This window comes from Callospermophilus lateralis, unplaced genomic scaffold (assembly GCF_048772815.1).
Source record: "Callospermophilus lateralis isolate mCalLat2 unplaced genomic scaffold, mCalLat2.hap1 Scaffold_82, whole genome shotgun sequence".
Lineage (NCBI taxonomy): Eukaryota > Metazoa > Chordata > Mammalia > Rodentia > Sciuridae > Callospermophilus > Callospermophilus lateralis.
In genome coordinates, this window is record NW_027516260.1 from 2,213,632 (window position 1) to 2,236,426 (window position 22,795).

General features: G+C 37.0%; 1 pseudogene; it reads right to left on the bottom strand.

The window, feature by feature from the left end:
- LOC143640989 (semaphorin-4C-like) overlaps positions 1-22,795 on the bottom strand; it is a 44,107-nt pseudogene that overhangs the window by 16,636 nt on the left and 4,676 nt on the right.

Here is a 22,795-nt window from a genome sequence, read left to right on the forward strand (position 1 = left end):
GGGCAAATTGTCCCATGTTTTAAACACACCCCATAGTAATTGCATGTAGAGATATTGTTCATTCAAATTAAGAAGAAATGGAAGAGCAGCAGTGAGCTTCACTAGAACATTTTAGTTGACAAGAACTATTCATTAATTGCTTTTTTTTGGGGGGGGGAAGTTTGGTAATTATTGCTTTTTAAATGCTATAAAAATAAGAAAAAGAAAAAGAACCAGTTGGTTCCTTCTAGAAAACACCAAAAGAGTGCACTGCTCATCTGTTATGGATGGAAATTCAATAAAAGCAAAGACTCAAGGTACTTTTGGCACAAGGCTTCCAGAAAATTTATAGTCTGTTTTGCCTGAATGTCTGCTTCAAGCCCCCAAAGTAAACAATAGGACTTCATGGGAACACTGGGAATGCTTCTGAGACTAGTCTGCACAAAAGCTAAGTGGAAAACAACCCTTAGTAAGCAGTAGCAAGGTGAGTTTGGGGCAAATGGGGGAGTTGAAAGGCTCAAGCTTATAACTGGAAAATTCTACAGAAAATTAAAGCCACCACTCAGCAAAGTGAGGGTGCCTGTGAATGAAGCATGGCTTACCATCAATCCTCTCTATTGTTGAGAACAGTGTTCTAGTATCTTTTATACACCATGAGTTTATCTATGCTAGAGGAGCATACTTTTTAGACACTCAGCTCTGGGACTCTTCCTGATGGTTGATGATTTGAGTGAGGTGCAACTATGAATATTCATTTCTAATTTTAATCCTAGTGGAAGTGGTTTTGGTGTATATTTTAAGGTATTTCAGGCCCATAAGTTAGCAGAATCACTCTACCTGAAATGTATTCCTTCATTTTCTATAGAAGGAAGGTCTCCAACTGGACTCCAAGTCACAATCCTTGAAGATTTGTGTATTTTGTGGTTTCCTGTTGGATGGAGTTTGCACTTATTTGTTGCAGAGGGAACTTTCCATGTGTCAGACCCAGAAATTTTCTGGTTCATACACATGTCCCCAGTAAGCTTAATCTTGTTGCTATAAAATTCTTTTGATGTAACAGCACTAGTCATCTGGGAATCTGAAGGAATGTGCCTTCAACAACTCCAAAGTGTCCTCTGACTAATTTAGTGAACTACTTACATACAGTGATTATGACAATGATTTTAGCTGGAAAGTTGAGAAGCCAACCCAAAAAAGCAGTTTAGAGAAAAGCACTGTGGTTACCAAAAGTTTTGACCAAGTTCCCAGATGGCTGTGCACTATGAGGGGCCAGAATGTGGCATGAGCCAAGGTGTAAAGAACATCTACTCATTCTGCTGCAGGACATAACCATCTGCTGCAGATGGGCATATGGATTGGCATCCACTGAGATTAGTTATGGAGGACTTGGCCTTTACAAGTTTGATCCTGAGTCACAGAAGTTAAGTCCTGGGCACAGCTCAAGTGTTTAGCATTTTCTCAGCATAAAACAGCACATGGAATGGTCCTCCTTCCACCCAGCTCTTAGCCTTTTTTGCCTCAGGGACAAGAATCCACTGCTTTCCTTGATCTAGTCCCCAGGTTTAAGAAACTGGCAAGATCCTGCCCGCTCAGAGTCTACTGCAGAAAGAATTGCCCATAAAGATATGGCCATCTGACTTGTGCCTTAGTTCCCATTAATGTCATGTTTCAATCCAAGGACAATTTATCCTGTTTTGCTACAACTTTGAAAAAAGGCAGCTCTGTTCATTAAGTCTTCCTCACATATTCACCTTGTCTTTGAGGAAAAGCATTGCCTGGTGTTGCCTTCCAAAAGGACCTCTGTCCAGGATTCAGACTAGGAGAGGACAGCATGGTTATGATGGATGGATAGTGTTCACTTCTTAGGGAAGTAACCAATGTGGTTGCAAAATATTCTTTAATTACAAAAACCAGTTTTTTTTAGCAGCATATGAATAATTTCTCTGACAATTGTGCATCACACACCTGGCTGTGTTCCAGGAAGGTTAAGGAAGAAGGCACTCAACAATTAAGTGCTGTCACTGCCAACAACTGTAGGTCAAAACTAACGACTTTCACTGGAATGTCTTCAGTGTGATTACACAGAAATAATAATCCAAATTGGTACAGGGAGACCATGAAAACTATTGATATTATTTCTTTTTAAAGCCACCATAATGTGGGATTGCTCTTTGCAGAGGCAAAGCCCAACAGTGAGTGTGTATGTGTGAGTGTGTATGTGTGAGTGTGTGTGTGTGTGTGTGTGTGTGTGTGTATTTGTTCATACATGGAAGAAAACAAAATTTTAATTTTACTGACTGGGATACCCAGTAATGCATAGCCTTCCAATACTTTGGTCCCTAAGTAATATCAAAAAGGAAGTTCCTTGGCACAAGGCTTCCAGAAAATTTATAGTCTGTGTGGCCTGCATGTCTGCATCAAGCCCCCAAAGCAGACAATAGGGCTACATGAGAACACTGGGAATGCCACTGAGACTAGTATGCACAAAAACTAAGTGGAAAACAACCCTGAGTAAGCAGTAGCAATCATCTTTCAACTTAGAAAACAGTTCTGCCTCCTAAGTTTTCTAAAGTATCTATAAAAGTTCCCTGGCAATGTACTACTTGGTGTTACAATATGAAACAGTGTTTAAATGTCATTTTCAAAAGTTCTCTCTTGTAAATCATGCTTTTTTGAAAGGAAATCAGTTGAGTACTTCATATAGTGAAATTGACAACAATATTTCAAAGAGAAAAGGCAGAATGGTTAAATTGAATAGTATCCCATTTGGAAAGATCCATGGCAGGAGCATCTGCTGGGGTCACAGTGTAAATAAAAAATAAGAACATCAAAATCTCTCATTAGATACACTTCTGACGGCCATGAGTGAATATAATTATCAGCAGAAGGACAAAATGCACCACACAGACTGGGCAACACTCCGGATGGTGAAATGTGTGCTACTTTCACCTGAAAGTAAGTTGATAACAGTGTTTTTGTGGTTTAATTCAGACAAAAGTGAATCAGGCCCTTCATGTAACTGCTCAAACCTCAGACACTGAGTTACTGAAACTCTAGTGGATCTTTTCTTGTTCAGATAAATTTCTAAGGGGGAAAGCAACTAAAGCATCTGAAATTTTGTTTTGTTCTGTGTTGAGAGCCAGGTCAGTCATAATGACGCCTAGCATTTGCCTGAGGGAATGTTTGAAAGGTGAAGCCAGCGAACAATTTAGATGATGATTTGAGTTAAGCTATATATAATTGCTGTGATGCTGGCTTGATTGTATTGTATATTTGACCTTTACCATCGGGCAATGGGGCAGCTCTTGATGCCTGGGGCACCGGCTACTTTGGAGTTCTCGTGGTGATTCCAGGAGAGTTCCCATTGGTTGGGGAAGTGCCGGAGGAGGCAGGATTTCTGGTGAGGGGGGTTTCTGGATGTGCTGCGTGGGTGGCCTTGGCAGAAAAACGTGACTGCAGTGCCAGTGAGAGATTAAATAAAGTAGTTGCTGTTTGAACCTACAAGGCTTTGTGGCAGCTCGGTTATTCTTGTCCAGCCAGACTGCGGCAGTTCTGAAAGAAATTTTTCTAAATCTTTTCAGAGTTTTCTATTCCCAAATTCTTTCTTCAGTTCTGATCACAACTTTTTATTTCATGCAAAAATATTAGTCCTTGTTGAAGAGGGACTGCTAAAACTGCTTTTCCTCAAAGCAGATTACTTGGTTGTTTTAATAAAGTTACATTCAAATGTTTAAAACTGTGAAGTGTGTAATGAAGAATTACTATGGGTGATATAATGTTTGATGGTTTTCAGCTTTTCAAGGCCCCAATTCTATCACCTTGTGGAACTCCATTTATTATGTCACCATCACTACCTTGTTCAGGTTTCTGATTGTCTTGATTTTCCACACTGCTTGTTGAAATACCACCTAAGAGAAGTCTGGGGAAGATTGATGCTGCTTAGTGCGCTCCATTCTTCTGACTCCCTATCTTTTGCTGAATATGGTCCCTATCCAGCCAGACACTGGTTTGTTTCATGACCAAATCCTTCTGCTGAGGCCTGATCTCTGAGCTGGGTCTACAGATTTGGACCCAGGAAATAGTCTCAGCTGCTCTCTTCCCATAATGTTTTATGATGTGGCCTATTTGAGTGGACATTAGATCAAGGCAGACTTTACAGTGCATGGAAATGGCACCTTCCACATTTTCATACATACCCAGAAGTTATTTTACAATGGCATCCATTGGGGTGCTATCATCCACAAGGAAAAAACCATGGTGATCAAAGAGTTTAGCAACATATATCCTTTTACTCAGAAAATACCTATAGTAACATTTTGAGTCTTACTATTAGGAGAATGTTGTGTATCTTGCATAAATTCTGCAGAAAGTGGTCTGATATTTTCCATTTTAAATCTCAATTTTTTGCTATTTCATAGTGTTTGTATTTATCAATGTCAGATGTGTTGAAATTTAAGAAGCCATAATGTGTTGCTTTCTTCAATAGCCCAAAATATAGTAACAGCCATGGACCATGCATATGCATGCCCAGGAGGCCAATACCAGCCCCAAGTGAGTGCTAGTAGGCGAGTGTGAGATGCTACCATGGGGACATGGGGTGCCAGCTGAGCCCAGGAAAGCAGCTTAATGTATGCAAGTCCCTTTTGAGGACATATGTTTGTTGTTAAATATATCTCCAAAATATTTTTGGAATTATGCATTTCCTCTAAATAAATGAGAGTATTTGCTATTGAGCCTAGTCCATGCTTCAGATAATTACTGGAATAATTGGAAATGTATCATGAAGTAAATATTCACTTAAATATTTCTCTAGACAAGTGAATACAAAAATGAAAAGAACAGTACCCACCCCTACAAAAGATGCCTAGCTGGTCAGGAAGCACATGGCATTAAATTCAGTTGCTCAGGAGACTGAGGCAGGAGGACTACAAGTTTCAGTTCAGCCTTTGTGACTTAAGAAGTCCCTGTCTCACATTATAAAATAAAAGGTTTGTTCAGTTGTAGAGTGCCACTGGGTTTAATCCCAGTCTGCATACATGTGCGCTTGCGTGCGTGCACGTACACACACACACACACACACACACACACACACACACACACACAGCCTGAACTTACTTTATGTTCTATTTGTCAACTATGACAAAATTGTTGTATGCTGAAATGGAATTTAGATTTTAATACAAGATACAAAATCAGGAGGCTGAGGCAGGAGAATTGCAAGTGCCAGGCCAGCCTCAGCAACTTGGCAAGACCTTGTTTCACAGTAAAAATTAAAAGAACTGGGGATATAACTTAGTTATTGAGGGTCCCTAGATTCAATCCCCAGTATTGTATGAAAAAGGGAGGGAAAGTTAGCAAAGCAAGTGTTCCAGAAGGCTACAAATATGGAGTTCTGCATTCCTGGAAATAGTAACACATCTATGAAATGGCTTCAGGTTTTTTTTTTTTTAGCTCATAAAATATCACAAATAAAACATGCAAGACTCTTCCTTAGACAATGTGGTAGAGAGAACAATATATCACATTGTCCACAGTAAGGCAATTCTGGGGTCAGCACTGGTATGAGGACCTTTGCAATGTTTACTTTAGAAATGGAATTTAAAAAAAAATATTACAGTTCTTTTGCCTTTATTAACATAAACACATGAGCAGATAATGTAAAAAGAAAACAGTTTTTACTCATCATCAGTACTTTCAGTTCCTGAAACTGTGATTTTAGGGAAGCAAGGCAAGACAATTCAATGAAACTTATTTCCAGATACACACATAAATAGTTCACAGAGTAACACTTCAGTTTACATTAATTGTATAATTTGATCAGTAGGACTAATTTTTTTTTGTACTGAGCCACATCCCCAGCACTTTTTATATTTTGTTTTGAGATAGAGCCTCACTAAATTGCTGAGAATGGCCTCGAATTTGTGATTCTCCTGTCTCAGTCTTCCAAATTACTGGGATTACAGGTGTGAGCCACCAGGCTTGGGGTAGGACTAATTATTCTTTCCAGTATAAGCTAGAAAACTGGAAGAGAATAAATAATCAAAATTTTGACTTATAACAAAATTCTGCTTAGTACAACCATCAGATAATTTAGTTAAATTGTTAGGAAATTAAATAATGAATAATATCTACAAATTTAGCTGCAAAACTATATAATACCCTACAGAACCATACAATTGAAACTTTTTGGTTTGCATTTTAGTTATGCATAGAAATTACTTGCAACTTATTAGTTGTATACAGGCTATCATCTAACATCAGCCTGGACCTAAGTCAGAAAGAAATAAGTTAGATAAAGTTTTCATCTCATAAACTCTAGAATAGTACTGTCAAATAGAAATATGAGATAAATGTATATAACTTTAGTTTTCTGCTAACTACATTTTTAAAACTTCAAAAAAATAAGTGAAGTCAGTTTTTTAAGAATCTTTTTTATAATTGTAGATGAACCTTTTTATTTTACTTATGTTTATAATATGTGCTGCTGAAAACTGAATTATTCTAATATATTAGTATAATTCAATTATATATATATATTAGTATAATTCAGTTATATAATATATATGTATAATTCAATTATATATAATATATATTAGTATAATTCAAATATATATATTTCAATTCAGTTCTTCAGCTGTTCCAGCCTCATATTGAGGGCTCAACACCCACATGTGGCTACCATACTGGAGACATCTAGGTCCTGGAGTACAAAGATTTTCAGGAGATCTTGTAAATGTTCCAATACAGACTACAAAAAGCACATGGCAAAAGTATTGCCTCAATTATAAGCTTTGTATAGATTTTATTTTAAAAAGTGGATTTGTAAACAGTGATATGGCACTTACTGAAAAGTCTGGGGATGAGGATCTGGAGCTAGATTTTGTTTGCTTTGGGAAAACAAAAACAAAAATGATGTGCCTTTCTTAAGCTATGCAGCAGTATTTACTATTTAAACAGCAGTCTAGAATCTTAAGTGTGCTTGTGGCTATTTTGTCAGACACTTTATTGTTCTAAGTAGCAGCATAATGAAGCGTTTAAGTTCAACTGAACTTCACTTCCTGCCTTTTTTATTCAGTCCTAATTCAAAAAGCTGTGGGATAATCTGGACACAAAAGGGTGCTTGTCAACTGGATGGCTCATGTACCTAGCCCCTTCCAGTCAGTGGACTACAAAGTTACATGTTAGTGAATAAAAGTGATGCTACAATTTCCTTTGGTCTATTTAGTAAAGTGAATTAGTAATTGTGACATTTTGGCTTTGTTTTATAAATTCAACTAGGGAGAAAGAGATCAAAAACCTTTGTGTTTTAGATGAAAAATGATGGAGTCAATTTGCCACATGTTACAGAAATTCTAATCAGTGATTGACAGCTGGGCTGCGTAATTTGCATATGTTGTATTTAATGACAATCAACTCTGTAAAGGGATTATCAGTTCTCTACTAGAAGCAAACAGTGTCAATAAGTTTATGCCATTCAAGCACTCAAACTCAAGTTTAATTGACTACAAATATTTTGCTATTACTACTATTTTTGTGCCACCTCCTAGCTATACTGAAGGGATTGGTCATAGATTTAAGAGCACTGGCAAACAGATTATCCAAATAATAAACATCTCTGGGGTTAATTTTAAATTTAACAAATGTGGATCACACAATAGATGATGGCAGTCCCCAATATATGTAAAACCTCTTGTTATATGCTGGGAAGTCTTCTAAATGCTTTGGAAGTAACTGGTCAACTTGATTTTTGCAATAACCCTGCAAAGAATATGCGACAAAAATTTCAATTTTATCAGATCTATAATATAGTTAAGAAAACTGAAGCACAGAAAAATTAAGCTACTTGCCCAGAAATGATGAAACCAGGACATTCTGGCTTCAGAGCCTGCATTTTTAACACCTCCACTAAGAATCACTCATGGGAAATGTGGAAGGGAGAAGTCTTAACTGTGTAGTAGCTGAATCTAATCCCTTAAGTCCTTTTCAGCAATATGATCCTCAGAAACTTGGATATCGGTACAAGCAGAACTGTCACAACACTTCTCCATTAGCTTTACCCTTCACAGTGTAAAGTGTAACAATTTTATTCCAAACATGAACATTTGTCACTTGCTCAAAGGAAGGTCACCACAATTCCTGATAGATGTTCAGCAAGGCTTCATTAACAACCTAGATGGGGAAGTACTTTTTGAGAGACGCTTGGTCTCTGGAGTATTTGAGTTCTTCTGTCTGAGTCATGTAGCAGTGTAAAACCCAGGCATTAATTTTTTCCATCATATTCAAAAGATCTTTCTTTACATTCTGTTTTTTTCTTTTTCAAATTCAAAATAAACTCTCTTTCTGCCTCACCCAAGGGTTTTAGTTTATGGCTTAAGTCATCTGTGAAGTAATTGGAAAAGTTAGTGGTCTACTGCTCTCTAGAGCAAGCCTGTTCTTCCATATTGCCAATATGTTAACAAGGTACTAAACATATGAAAGCTCTATTAGAGCAGCAGATTTTTACTCCTTAGGGTGATTAACAACTCTGCCTTTTTCCTTGAGCACCACCAAAACCCAACCATGACTCCCTTAGAGCACCAACAAAATTGATGTTTACCTCAAAGAACTCTAACTTGAGGTTATAATCCAGGGATCAAAGTAATAGTGAAACTAAACTTATATGCACAGTTATTCTTCAGTGAGATTAAGCTGTTAAGAAAGCCAAGGGAAAGAAACCAGATGTGACCTGTGGTCAGTATTATCTATAAATTGTTCAACATATCTTACAGCCATGAGTTTAGTTTCACATTGCCCATTCCTACAAAGGAGAACGATTTGGATATAGCAATTCTACATTTTAGATGGAGAAACTTCTGGGCATCAGGCTTTATTTACTACCTTCAACTATTAAATACTTGTTTTTTCTTTGGGTAAATAAGTTAGTGCTTCTGTATTCATTTTTCACAATTTGTTACACATGTTAAGATAAAAGTATGCTTGGGTTTGCAAGGGATATGGGAATTTAGAGGTTGCCCCACACTGTGAGATGGAGGCAGTAGTCTGAAAAATGCCATGAATAAAAAGGAGGACACTCATAGAGGATACAAAGTGATATAGGTTTGATTAGGCCTCTTAAGAGTCAGATATGAAATGTTGTGCAAAGGCCATTTGCTAAAGGCTTGTTTGCCAACCTATGGTCCTATAAGGAGGTGGAACAACCTTTAGGAAGTGGGGCCTAATTGGAGGAAGTAATTCACTGGGGAAGGCTTTCAAATGATATATTTTGTATCAAGCCCCTTCCTCTTCTGTGTTCTCTTATGTGCTCATTCTCTGTTTCTCCCCCCACCCTCCCTTTCTTTCTTTTTGGCTGCCATGAGGAAAACAGCTTTGCTCCACCTCTCACCATGATGCTCTTATTTAACACAGATCCAGAAACAATGTATAAACCTTCCATTCCTTAAGTTGTTTTTCTCAGGTATTTTGTAACAGTGACAGAAAGCAAACTAACACAGTTTGTGAGAGAGTGTATAAATGCAGGCAGGAACAGGACAATTCACTTGAAAATAAGCCAATTTCAAATTAGAGGGAAAACAATGTTAAAGGAATTAAGCTAGTCAGATGTCTGAAGGAGAAATGTCAGCATATGTAGTCACCACTAAAAAAAACCTCAACAAACATGTTATGTACCTGAACCATCCTCTTATATAACATGGATTATATGGCAATATCCTGCTCACATCCCTGTTGTGTCCACTAGGTATAAAGACTATTGAAGCAAGGACTTGTCATATTTCTTTCTACAATCCTACCACAGTATGGTATAATCTACTAGGTAATTATTTCATATATGTCTCACGAATTAATAAATTATATAATAATAAATATCATTTGTGGAACACATAATTCATATTTCATGGATTTTAACCTATATATGGATGATTTTAACACATCATTCTCCAACCTAATTAAGTTAGCAAATGGATTTCAAAACAAAGATGAAATATTTTGGAATGTGGATGAAAGTGAATGAAGTTTGAAGGGGTTAGTGGGGAGAGAATAAAAGAAATCATACTTTGGTTTGTTAATTAGAGATATAATGACAACAACAATAATAATATATTGTGTCTGAATTATTCAACCATTTTCATCATGATGAGAGAGAAAACAAAGAGAAAAAAGTAATCATTTCTTTCTTGGAATGGGGACACTAAGACTGAGAGGATAGGTAAGTAAGAGAGTCCCAGAGACTAAATGTCATAAATATAAAAGCCATGATTTGTACAAGATTTATGAAAAAATCACTTAAAATGGCTGTGAATATAGCATTCCTATAATAGTTTTGATATATATTATTTTATATTACTTTCATATATTGACAAATGTTTCCTGGAGCATAAAATGTTTACATTTTATAATATAAGTTGTTTCTATTTATGTCAGCTTATTTCATGCAAATTCATAAGTAGTCAAGTTATATATATATATATATATATATATATATATATATATATATATATAATATACACATACATGTTTTATATACACAATTTATATATTATATACACATATATGTTTTATATTTTAAGCCAGAAGATCTAAGTGTTCCTGACCTGTTGTAACTCTGTGTATTAATCTCTTAATCTCTTTCCTGGGTGAAATAGATATGACCATGATTTCCTTGACACCCATCTCCTTTCCCCACCACCAGGAAAGATGAGATAGTGTTTTACACATGACTACCATTGTCTAGGACTCATGTAATAAGGCAAAGGAGGAACATTGTGAAAGAAGAAACAACAGCAGAAAGAGAAGTGTTATCTTCTGTAACAGTAATAAATACACATGAGTTTTTAAAGCACCAGAAGCTGGGTACTCCAAGGCCTGAATTTCCACATGCTTGTGGTGGACACCTCGGGACCTCAGTAGAGTGCTGGGTTCACCATCAGCTAACAGAAAACAGTTCACCTCCCTAATTTACAGAAACTATGGTGGGTATGTTTTGGAACTGTGCTGAGTAATAAGGGAGTAAGGTTTAATACCTCTTGGTCTTTGCAAGAAAAATAAGGTGGAGACAAAAAAAAAGAAGGAAAAAACTGATATTGGCAGGAAATGAATTTTTTAATTCCAAATAAATGCAGTTTGGGAAGGCTAGATGTTTTCTTAGATAGTCTTTCTAGAAGATTATTCTGATTCTCAGATATCGAGTAAGGTATCAATCAGGAAGCAGTCTCCTGGGCATTGGCTCCCCATGACTCAGGTTCTCTCTGCCACCTTTACTTACAATCCCACATTTGCCTTGGTGCTCATGATCATCAGTTACAGTTTATGGCTACTAAAATCCTACTGTGTAAAGAAAAAAAAAACACTAAATGAGGAATTGACACATCAAGTAATTTAAGCAGAAGGAATCTTTTTGCTACATTCTTTTAAAACACAAAATAATTTTATAAAAGATGTGTTGAAGATATTCACTCATACATAAGTGGATATAAAACTAAAACTGTGCACATGCCTCCCTTATGTCTTTTGGTGTTTACAATTTACTATAAGACATTTTTTCCCCAAGTAAATGTAATTTCATTTATATAATTTTGGTATATTTTATTAAAAAGACAATCAGACTTCCTACTATCACTTTTCTATTACTATGAAGAGATTTATGTTTACCTTTGCTCAACACATACTTGTATAAGATTTTTAAGTCTCAATTTACTAAATTCGATTAACTACAATACTATGGTATATCATAACACAGTCCTGTGTCAGTACATGATGGGGACATGTTCTGAGAAATGTGTCACAGAGTATTCCATCATTGTTCCAACATCACAGAGTGCATTTACACAAATGGATGATATAGAAAAACTCTTTGATGTGACCACTTGATGCAATCAAGAAAAATGGTAAGCAGGAGCTGTATGAGGCTGCTGCCGACCTAACAGGTCATACAGTAAACTTTTTAAAATACAAGCAAAAGGTGCACACATTAAAATAATAATAAAAAGTATAGTATAGTAATTCCATAATCCAGTAACACAGTGATTATCATTCTTAAGCATTATGCTTTCTGTATACTTGTATATGCCACATTTTTATAGACTGTCAGAGCAGTAGCTTTGTTTACAACAGCAACACCACTGACATGTAAGTAATGCATTGCAGTACTCCAGCTACCACATTGTTAGGTGAGTAGGAATTTTTCAGCTTCCTTATAATTTTATGGAACCATGATAGTATACATGGTCCATCGCTGCCAGAAACATCTTTTTGGGGGCATGATTGTCCCATGATGTAGACAGTATGTGTGCAGCTTAAATGCGAACCTGCTTAAAATAGATATAAGTGATCCATATGCTCTTAGGAGCTACAAAATTAATCATATGCTTATCTAGTCACCACTTTTCAGTCTTTTGTGAATTAAATATGGATTTTCACTGTTATTTAGGAAAGTAAGAGAAGAGAAAGTTGAGTCCAGGAGGTGAATTAGGGCCACACTATGGCAAATCTTTAATACCAAAATAAGAATGATAGTCCATATCCCACAGCAATGCAGAGCTATGGGAGTCTTTCAGGCTTTATGGACAAAGGTAGAATTGGTACTCATGAAGGGGTCCTGCAGAGGTGGGGACTGAAGGAAGGGCTTGCAGGGAGCAAGGCAGAGTGAGGGGGTGTTTTATAAAAAGAGAATAGGACACTGCTTTTGATTATTGTATCAGAAGATGAGATAATGAACAATCAAGAATGGGTGGCAACAGAGACCCTTTCATTTGGAATACAATTCTGTGAAGCTTCTTCAGTTCCAAGTTGAGTTCCTGGAGCACAAGTGCATTTTGTGTTTTTGTGTTATCTTCTTTCCTAAAAATTATATCAAAATGGTGTTTACCACTCTTCCTCCTGGGGCAGGATGCAGTCCAGCCTTCTTTCTGCCTCATGTGTCAACTGGATTCATCACCTGGGTCCTGCAAAGCCTGTCCAGGTCCCTGAGCCCCTTGACCTTCAACAACCTGTCAGAGGGTTAAGTCAGGCTCTTCTGCTCAGGAGAGCCTGCCTTTTCCACTCCAGGTATCTGCTGGGAAGAGATGTGGACCAAGACCTGAGAAGCCACCCCAAACAGGGCCCCTCAATCTTAACTACAGTTGCCAGAAGCATGGACTTGAGGCTTGTTAGTGGCACTGGGGTTTGACAACATTGCCCGGCAAAAGTGATCATGTAGCTGTGGCAGAAGGATTACAAGTTTACAATCAGTCTGGGCAATTTAGCATGACTTTCTTAAAATGAAAAGGGCTGGGGATGTAGCAGTGGTGAAGCACTAGAGTCCTAGCACTGGAGCTGGACCCTCAGTTACTTCCACTCTCAATACTGAAGTTAAAAAATAAATAAATAATAAAATGAAAATTTTAGAAAAAGATACAGTTTATTTAGTGAGTCCATAAAGTGGCCTCACTTAGCCCTGAGTGAAATTCACAACCATAAACCCCTCAGGGAAAGTTGGACAAAAAAATGTAAGTGAAAGACAAGAAAATGAGCACAGATGGGGAAGAGAAGGGTTTCAGGTTTGGGTAACTGAGCATCTTCAGTGCCCTTGAAGTCTCAATGGTAACATGTTGTGTCTCTAGCAGAATCTGGAGGAATTGAGCTGTCTCTCATTGGTGAGCAGAGCTGTCTGGAGGAAGCATGTTCAGTTAAGGACAGCCTACTAATTCTCTGTAAAAGTGATATTAACCACATGCAGCCCCAAAAGCCTTCTTTGTACATGATAGTTGGGCAAAACAAAAATGCTCTTCATTCATCACCAACTGGAATCTATATTTTTGTTTCTAGTTTAAAACCATAAAAAAGGCAAATAAAATTATTGATTACTAAAATATACACAGTGCACTTTTTGCAACAGATTTGCTACTAAAACTATGATTTTAAAAATAAAGAAAAATAATGGCAATGAGACAGTGGACAAGTAAACTCCAGGCCCTTATCTCTAACAGAAACATTGAACAACTAGAAACACTAAAAGAACTTTATAGGAGAATAATAGAAATTTTAAAAGAAGCTGAATTTAAAATGGTAAGAATTTTTTTTTTCATTCTTACTTGCCCCTGCCCTACTTTGAAGTTTAGGGGGTACAGAAGCTGGATACTCAGTTACTTCCACAACCCAGAGACAGCAGAGAATGACTTGCAACTCTGCCTGAGCAATTGGTTCCTGAAGCACAAAACTTAAGTGCTCAAAGAGCCAGAAGTGGCTCAGAATAGGAGAAACCATTGGAAGTAATATGTAGAATTCATGGAAAACATTCTTATAGAAACTACAGATGCCTAAAGCAGGAGACCACTGACTGAGGAATATGATAGGGCAGCTCAAATTCCCTATAAAAAAGATGGAAAATTCAAACAGGGTGGAAGCACAAACAGGCATGCAAAGGAGGCAAGAGAGAGAAACAGGTAGGGAAGATATTGCATAAGAATTCTCAGAAGGCACAAGCCTTCAAAGAGGCTGGCTAGTGAGGAATACTCATGAACAGAACTAGTGTGGTGGCTGTTTTCTTTAATGCTCAATTTTCAACAAGCAAAGAAACAATAAAACTTGGTCTACTCAAAAGAACAAAATAAATCTCCTGAAATCATAGGTTTTGGACTTACTAGAAAAAGTTGTTTTTATTTCCTTTTTTGCTGTACTGAGGATGGGGCACAGGTCCTCATTCATGCTAGGCCAGTTTTCTAACAAAGTATTCTAACATGCCCAGTCCTTTTGGAATTTATTTTGAGTCACATGTCATCACTAAGTTTACCAGGATAGACTTGAACTTGCAATTCTTCTGAATCATTCTCTCACAAAACAGTGGCTGAAACAGTCCATTTTCATTATACCTGCCCTACAAAAAAAATGCTAAACAGAGTTCTTCAAGTTGAAATAAAAGAATACTAACAAGTAACTCAAAGCCATATAAGAGTATCAAGTTCTCCAGTAAATGTAAGTACGTGGTGCATTGTCCCTAAAGCAAAGAGGTTCAATGATATATTATGTCCCTGAATGTCCCCTCTCTGTTCCCAAAATACCTCAGCAAGTTAAGGGAATAATGAAATTAAGACTAAACTGGAAAGTCTGGATGCATACTGTCTCAAAGGACACTGGCATTCTTTTTTGCACACTGGAAACTGAAGAACAACAGTTCTATGTGTAGAAAGCTACTTTCTTGCATATACATCAGGAGAGTTGCTCCTCAGGATCTATTCAGGCTAAGCCTGCTAATGCTGATGACCTCACTGCTTCTGCAGCCTAACATATCAAAAAAATAGAAGATAAAAACCCTTCTCTGAGTGAGGACAGACATGGATTAGAGAACTTTGTGGAAAAGATATATATCACTTGTCCAGCCAGCCACCAGTGAACAAAACACTGAGAGAAAAGAGCTATTAGCTAGCAAAGTACTGTGAGGGGCAGAATTGCTGTCAGCCTGTCAGCACTGAACTATTCTTACAGCAGTCACTAATCTCTCACAAGCTTTCTCCAGTGAACCACATGTCTTCCAAACTGTACTCAGTCACTTTCTTTGGTCTGTCTGTAACCCACCCTACTACTCTGGCACACTTGGGCTGTAGATAAATTGGACATGGATAAATTTAAGATCAGTAATTACTGAAATTTTAGTTATAGCTACAATTCTTTTCCCTATAATATTTGAAAGCCAAAGCCATAAAATAGTTATAAATATATGTTGATGGGTAAAAAAATACATAAAGATGTAATTTGTAACACCAATAATAAAAATGAAGGAAGCAGTACTAAAGAGTTTTGTATGTGACGATATTAAGCTGGTATCAATTTAATGTTGATTGTTTTACCTTTTGGATGTTACATGTGAAATCTATGATAATTACAAAAAAATTACAGAAATTACACTAAGGGAAAATAGAAGTGTATAAAAAACTCTGAACAACAGAAACTCAAAGAAAGCCACTAAACAAAACAAATGTAAAACAGAGAAAACAAATTACCAAATGACAACTGAGGCACTAAGCAATTCAATGAGACCCCATCTCTAAATAAAATATAAAACAGGACTCAGGATGTGCCTCAATGGTTGAGTGTCCATGAGTTCAATCCCCGGTATCCTCACACACAATTGTAAGGCCACCAGTAGAAGTCACTACTTTAAATAAAATAGGGTTCAATTATCCAATTCAAAGGTGCACGTTATTGCAATGGTTTAAATAAAAAAAACAGGATTTATCTAAATTCCCTACAAGGAACTCACTTAAGACTCAAGTATACAAGATAGTTTATGAAATTTGGAGGAGAGCCAGGCATGGTTATTAGTAACAGCAGTCAAAAACAGAGGATGCCAAAAATTGTTTCAAGAGGCAAATAACATAGTAACATGATCTATTGACCAAAATGATGTAAAAATCATAATAAATATATATGTAGCAAACATTAAGTCCCTTCAATTAAATAGAAATCATTGACACTGAACATAAAATGAAAATATGAAAACAACAAAAATTGAACATAAATTAGATATACCCAAAAGAATGGTCAGAGACTTCAGTAGCACAGTTTCAATACTGGACAGAATAGAATAAGATCAAAATGAATTAAAAGAACTTAGCCAATATCATCAACCAATTAGACCTAACAAGATATAGAAAACATTTGGCCTAAAAATAAGCGTATACATTTTTCTCAAATGCACATGCAGCATTTTCCAACACCATAAATCATAAGAGAATAATTAATAAATTTTGTAAAATTCAAAGTATCTGTATCATACAAAGTATCTTTTTATCACAATGGAAAAAAAACAAAGTAGTGATCGATAGAAAACTGGAAAATGTACAAATATGTGGAAATAAAACAACATACCTTGAAATAAATTACCAATGAGCCAAGAAAGAAATTGCAAAAGAAATATAATGAGATTGATGAAAATAAAAAGATATCATGCCAAAATTTTATACCAAAAGTGCCTGGACAAAGAACAAATTAAACCAAGAGCTGACAAAATTAATTAAAATAAAGTGAATAGATAAATACATATTTTCCCTCTCTCTCTCTAACATGAGAGATATTATGCTGAGTGAAATAAGCCAATCATGATATGACACATACCATGTGATTCTACTTTTATATGGTATCAAGAGTAGCCAAATTCATAGAGACAGAAAGAATGATGGTACTCACAGGAGCTCAGAAAATAAAGGTCAGTATTGAATGGCTATGCATTTTCCCTTTGGGAAAACAAATAATTCTGAAGATAGATAATGATGATGATGAAACAGCAAGGAGAATGTATTTAATGCCAATGAACTATTCACTGAAAATTGATTTTAAATGGTCAATTATGTGTATTTGACCACCATAAAAAAGTAAACAAATAAAGGAACATCTTCATTAATGTGAAGATTGCCAGTGAAGCCCACAGTGATTAGTGATACGGAAAGAAGTTTAGAGCTTCTGGCATATAAACTTCCTGTGGTGATGGAACCCCATCCACCTGGTCACACAAGTAGAGACTTCTTGTGCACTCTGGGCCTCTGCCATCTGTCCTCATCCCCATTTGCAGGCCATCGGGACACTTGACATTCCACTTCATATGAAGCCACCCAGTGGTGGAACACAGGTATTCATCCTACTTACCCACCAGGTGATGTAAACAAGATTTTCTCTACCTATCAAAATTTCACACAGTAAGAGTCCCACTATTTCATCTACATATTGCCATTACTAAAATATTTCCATCTTAAACTAATGAATAATAAAAGACAGAAATCACTGGGTACAGTGGCACACTCCTGTAATCCCAGTGGTTCAGGAGGCTAAGGCAGGAGGTTCACAAGTTCAAAGCTAGCCTCAGTAACCTATTGAGGCCCTGTCTCAAAATAAAATATAAACAAGAATAAGGATGTAACGCAGTGGTGAAATTACCCTGGTACCAAAAACCAAAACAAACAAACAAATCCCAGAAATCTTCACACCCAGATTCCACTGAGAGGAAAAGTAAGGATCTACAGCCTCCTAACCTATGATTTGGATGTTACAGCAACCAACTACAGTCAGTTGGTTTTGATTGAAAGCACCTACAACTGAAATAATCCAGTTAATAGAACACTGAGAGCAGAGTTTCCCAGGTGAATGACCTTTAGACTGGATCCCTTGGGAACAAAATGGGGCTGCCAAATAGATGAAATAGATATGAAGACTACAAAATCAGCCTCTGGCATTCAGAATAAAATGGTGTTAATCAGTAAAATGGTACCTGAATAAAGAAATAACTTGGAATAATAAAGCTAAAATCAGGAGAAAGAAAACAAAGCAGAAAGCAAAAACGAAGCAAGCTCAACTGCAAATTAACCTTACATGAGAACATAAATTTAAAAAGGCATATGAGAATTACATAATAAATTATAAATAGATAAGAATCAGTGTAGGCATATTCTTTGACCACCAGCTATGAGGCCAAGTGAAATAAGGCTGCAGAAATCAGGTGGACTCTCTCCTCTTCTGAAGGTGGGTCATACCCCTCCAACTTCTCACCTGTATCCTCAATTCATCCTTTCTCCCTTTGCCTTGTTGATTCTTTGCCTGCATCAATCACAAAGAAAGCATTTTTCCCAACACTGAATGCTTCCTCAATGCTGTCTTTTGAACTTAGGAAACCATGCCTGTTCTCTGTCTCACCCTTGCTAGGAAGACAGAAACCATATAGGCACTGCACAGTTTGGGATCTTTGCTTCTATGTGAAAACTTGAACAAAGGTGACAGGCATCTATGAACAGGAGCCCAGAAAAATGACATAACTCAGCATCCTCACACGTGCAATGCCCCGGGACATCTCTGGCCACTGTCCTCATGCTTGGGCACTATTGAAATGATTAAAACAAAGCCTGATACACAGAATATTATATGCCACTGTTCTTCATCTTGACTCAAACTTGGGCTTCCTTTCTGGATCTAATGCCACATAGCCCTCAGAGTTGCTGTTCTTTCATGCACACACATTCTGTTTGATGAAGAGTCCAAAAGCATTTTGTAATAAATTTCTTATTAAACCTCAGATCTTAGTTCTTCGTCCCTTCCAAAAAACAAACCAAACAAAATGAGAAAATATCTCTTCTCTTAGAAAACTATCACTTATGCCACCTTTGTCTTTCCTGGCTATATTTTCCAAGACTAATCAGAGAAAGAATCAACAGGAAATTCAGACAGATGACAGATACATAAAACAGATAAAACAGATGAAGATATATGGAGGTTTATTCTAGTAAATGGCATACAACATTATGAAAGCCAAGAAGTCTCATAGTCTGCTGTGTGCAAGATCTAAGCCTGAAGGTCTAAGAAGCAAGAAGCCAAAGGTTTAAGTCCAATCTGAGTCCAAAAGGCCTCAGAACCAGCCTCAATGTCAAAGGGCAGGAGGATACCAATATCTCAGCTCAAACAGGAAGAAAACTTGCTGTTCCTACAACTTTTTATTCTGATTAGGCCCTAAATGGATTGGATGAGGTTGAGGGCAATCCTCTTTATTCAGTCTACCAATTCAAGTGCTAATCTCTTTCAAAAACAACCTCCAAGATATACTTAAATAATATTTTGACAACTATCTGGGCATTCCTTATCCTAGTCAACTTAACACATAAAATTAACCATTACAGTGACCACTATCATGTTGAAGTGTTGTCATGTTGTTAAGAATTTGCCTTAATCTATTCTTTTTATTGCTATGACAGAAGTCAAAGACCACATAATTCATAGAGAAAAGATATTCATTTTGACTCATAATTCTGAAGGTTAGAAAGTACAAAATAAAGTTATGCTACATTATAACATGCAGGATGGCATCACTTGTGAGAGTGATGACTGGGTACATGCAAAGAGGCAAAACACTTGGTTTAGAATAAACCCTCTCTCACTGACTAATCCAATCTCATGAGAGCAAGAACTCACTATTCCAAGACAAGCATTAATTACTCTTAAGGTTTTAATCACCTTTTAGGCCTTAAGCCACCACACTGAGGATCAAGTCTCAACAAGAGTTTTGGTGAGGACAAAATATGTTCAAACCCTAGCAACTCCAGGAATCTTTAAATGTCACTTTATTTGAAAAAAATGTCTTTGCAGATATAACCAAGGTGAGGAGACTGGGGGGAGCTCTAATACAGTATAACCAATGCACTTATAAGAAGAGGAAAAACAAAAATAGAAAAGAATTCTTATGGTTTAGGTATGGGGTGTCCCCAAAAAGCTCATGTGTGAGACAATAAAGAAAGTTTAGAGGGGAAATAATTAGATTGTGAAAGTCTTAACTCAATCAGTGAATTAATCCACTGATAGGAGTTAACTAGATGGTAAATGTAGACAGGTAGTACGTGACTGAAGGAAACACTGGGGGTGTGCCTTTGGGATTTATATTTTGTCCCTTGGGAAAAAATCAGAAATACCAACCCCCTCTATCCCTCACTTTTCTGGTTGTAATGATATGAGTTGCTTTCCTCTCCCATGCCTGTCCACCATAATGTTCTGCCTCATCTCTGGCCTCACCTCTTCCTCACCTTTGACTAATCCAATCTCATGAGAGCAAGAATTCACTGTTGCCCAGAGCTATGGAGTTGTCCAATGATGGACTGAATCTCTGAATCCATGAGTCAAAATTAGCTTTTCCTACTTTAAGTAGTTCTTGTCAGATCTTTTGATCACAGTGAAACAAAGCTGACTAAAAGAGAAATCAGTAATGAGAGTGGGGCATTGCTGTGAACCTGTGGTTTACAAAGCTGATTTTCTGGGGAAGGATTTTGAAAAGTTTAGAGACATAAGCTGGAAAAACTTTTGAATACTGTAAACAGAATTTAATTTGTGATTCTCCTGGGAGCTTAAAACACCAGAATGCTGATAGAACTGTGAAAAATAAAGACTGGGCTCATGAAGTTTCAGTAGAGGAGGATTTTATTGGAAATTTTACTTGGGGCCATTAGTGTTATAGTTTGGCAAATAACTTGGCTATATTTTTCCCATGCCTTGAGACTTTCTGTGACACTTAACTTAAATGTGATTAAATTAATCTGGTGGTAGAAATCTCAAGGAAGTACAGCATTCAGGTGGTGGCATGGATATTGCTGGTGGATTTTAGCCAATTTATCATGATAATCAGAAACAGAAAGCAAAGCACACAGATTTGAAAATCTTGGACTTTGGCCAGAAAGGTGTGAATAAAACTGGGACTAAGGTAGTTGTGATTGTTAGAGTTTATAGTCACTAAAGAGATGCTAAGTAATTGGCATACAGAAAACAGGAAGATTGACTGAGGGCATCCTGGAAATTGGAAAGAGCATACCCATTTCAGATTCAAGGATGTAAAACAAAAATTTCATTGACAAGAAGCCATGGGGGGATTCTTCTTGCACAGGGTGGGGGGTCTAAGAAGTTGTTTCATCATGCTCAATTGCCCAGGCACTCAGAGGCTGCTGTAGCCAATAGTGTAAGAGGTTTGTGTACTGCTCAAGATGATGGCAGACCTTGGCTTCAAGCATGTGGTGCTTTTTTAATGAAGGAATATAGGATGATAAAGTTAGGGTCATGAAGGCTTCCACTGGGATTTCTAAGAAAGATCTGGGAGACCAGCAAAGTGCAGTAGGTTTGGAGTTAGTGGGCTAGCCCTGAGACATGATACAGGAATATTTGAGAAGGAAGCCAAAGCTGCACTGGAGATCCTCAAGGGTGTTAGTAACATGGAACATCTGCTGAGGAAAACTGTAGAAACAGATCAGATAAAAAGCAAACAGGAAGGCCATGTGGGCTACAAGCAGCAAGTCCAGATGTGAAGTTATACAAGCCCTTTGGGAAAAATTGTGGTGCCATGTGTTCCAGATATTGGACATGGAGCTTCAGAACTTGTTTGCCCAGGTGGATTTTTTCTTGTTTGGTTCCATCCCTTCTATCTATGTCCCTATTTCTCTCTTATGGAAATGAAATATTTACTCTATGCAAATTTATATAGGTTATATGTGACTTACTTTTGATCTTTACAGGGAAAAAACTTTCATGAGTTTGCTTTGAATCTCAGATGAGGGTTTGGACTTAGACTTTTGGATAATGCTGAAACTGTTAAGACTATGGGTCTCTTTAAAATAGACTTAAGTCTATTTTGCACTGTGAAATAGACATGAGCTTTTAGGGGCTTGGGCTGAATGTTATGTTTTAGACATGAAGTCAAAAGCTCATTTGTGAGACAATACAAGAATATTGAGATATAAAATTATTAGATTGTGAGAGCTTTATCTTAATCAGTGATTTAATCCATTGGTATGGATTTACTGAGTGATAACTCTAGGCACAGCAAGATGTGGCTGGAAGAAGTAGGTCACTGGAGGATGTGCCTTTGGAGTTCATATTTTTCCCCTGGTGACTAGACCTCTCCCTCTTCTTCCTTATTTCTGTGTCCTGAATTGACTTCCTCTGCCACATCTTTGTACCATATTGTTCAACTCACCTCAGATCCAGAGCTATGGAGTTATCTGACCATGAACTGAGCTTTTAAATCCATGAGCCAAAATGAACTGTTCCTCTTTTAAGTTGTTTTTGTAAGGTTGTTTGGTCACAGTGAAGCACCATTGACTAAAACAATGATGTAACAGAAATAGAATGTCATATGATAACAGACTGGAGTGATGCATCTACAAACCAAGAAACACCAATAATTGCTGACAGTATCAGAAACTAAGACAGATATTTCCCTAGAACCTTCAGAGGAACACATCCCTTCCTGCACATTGTCTTTGGACATCTAACCTCAAGAACTATGAGAGAATAAATTTTTGTCATTTCACACCACCCAGTTTCTGGTACT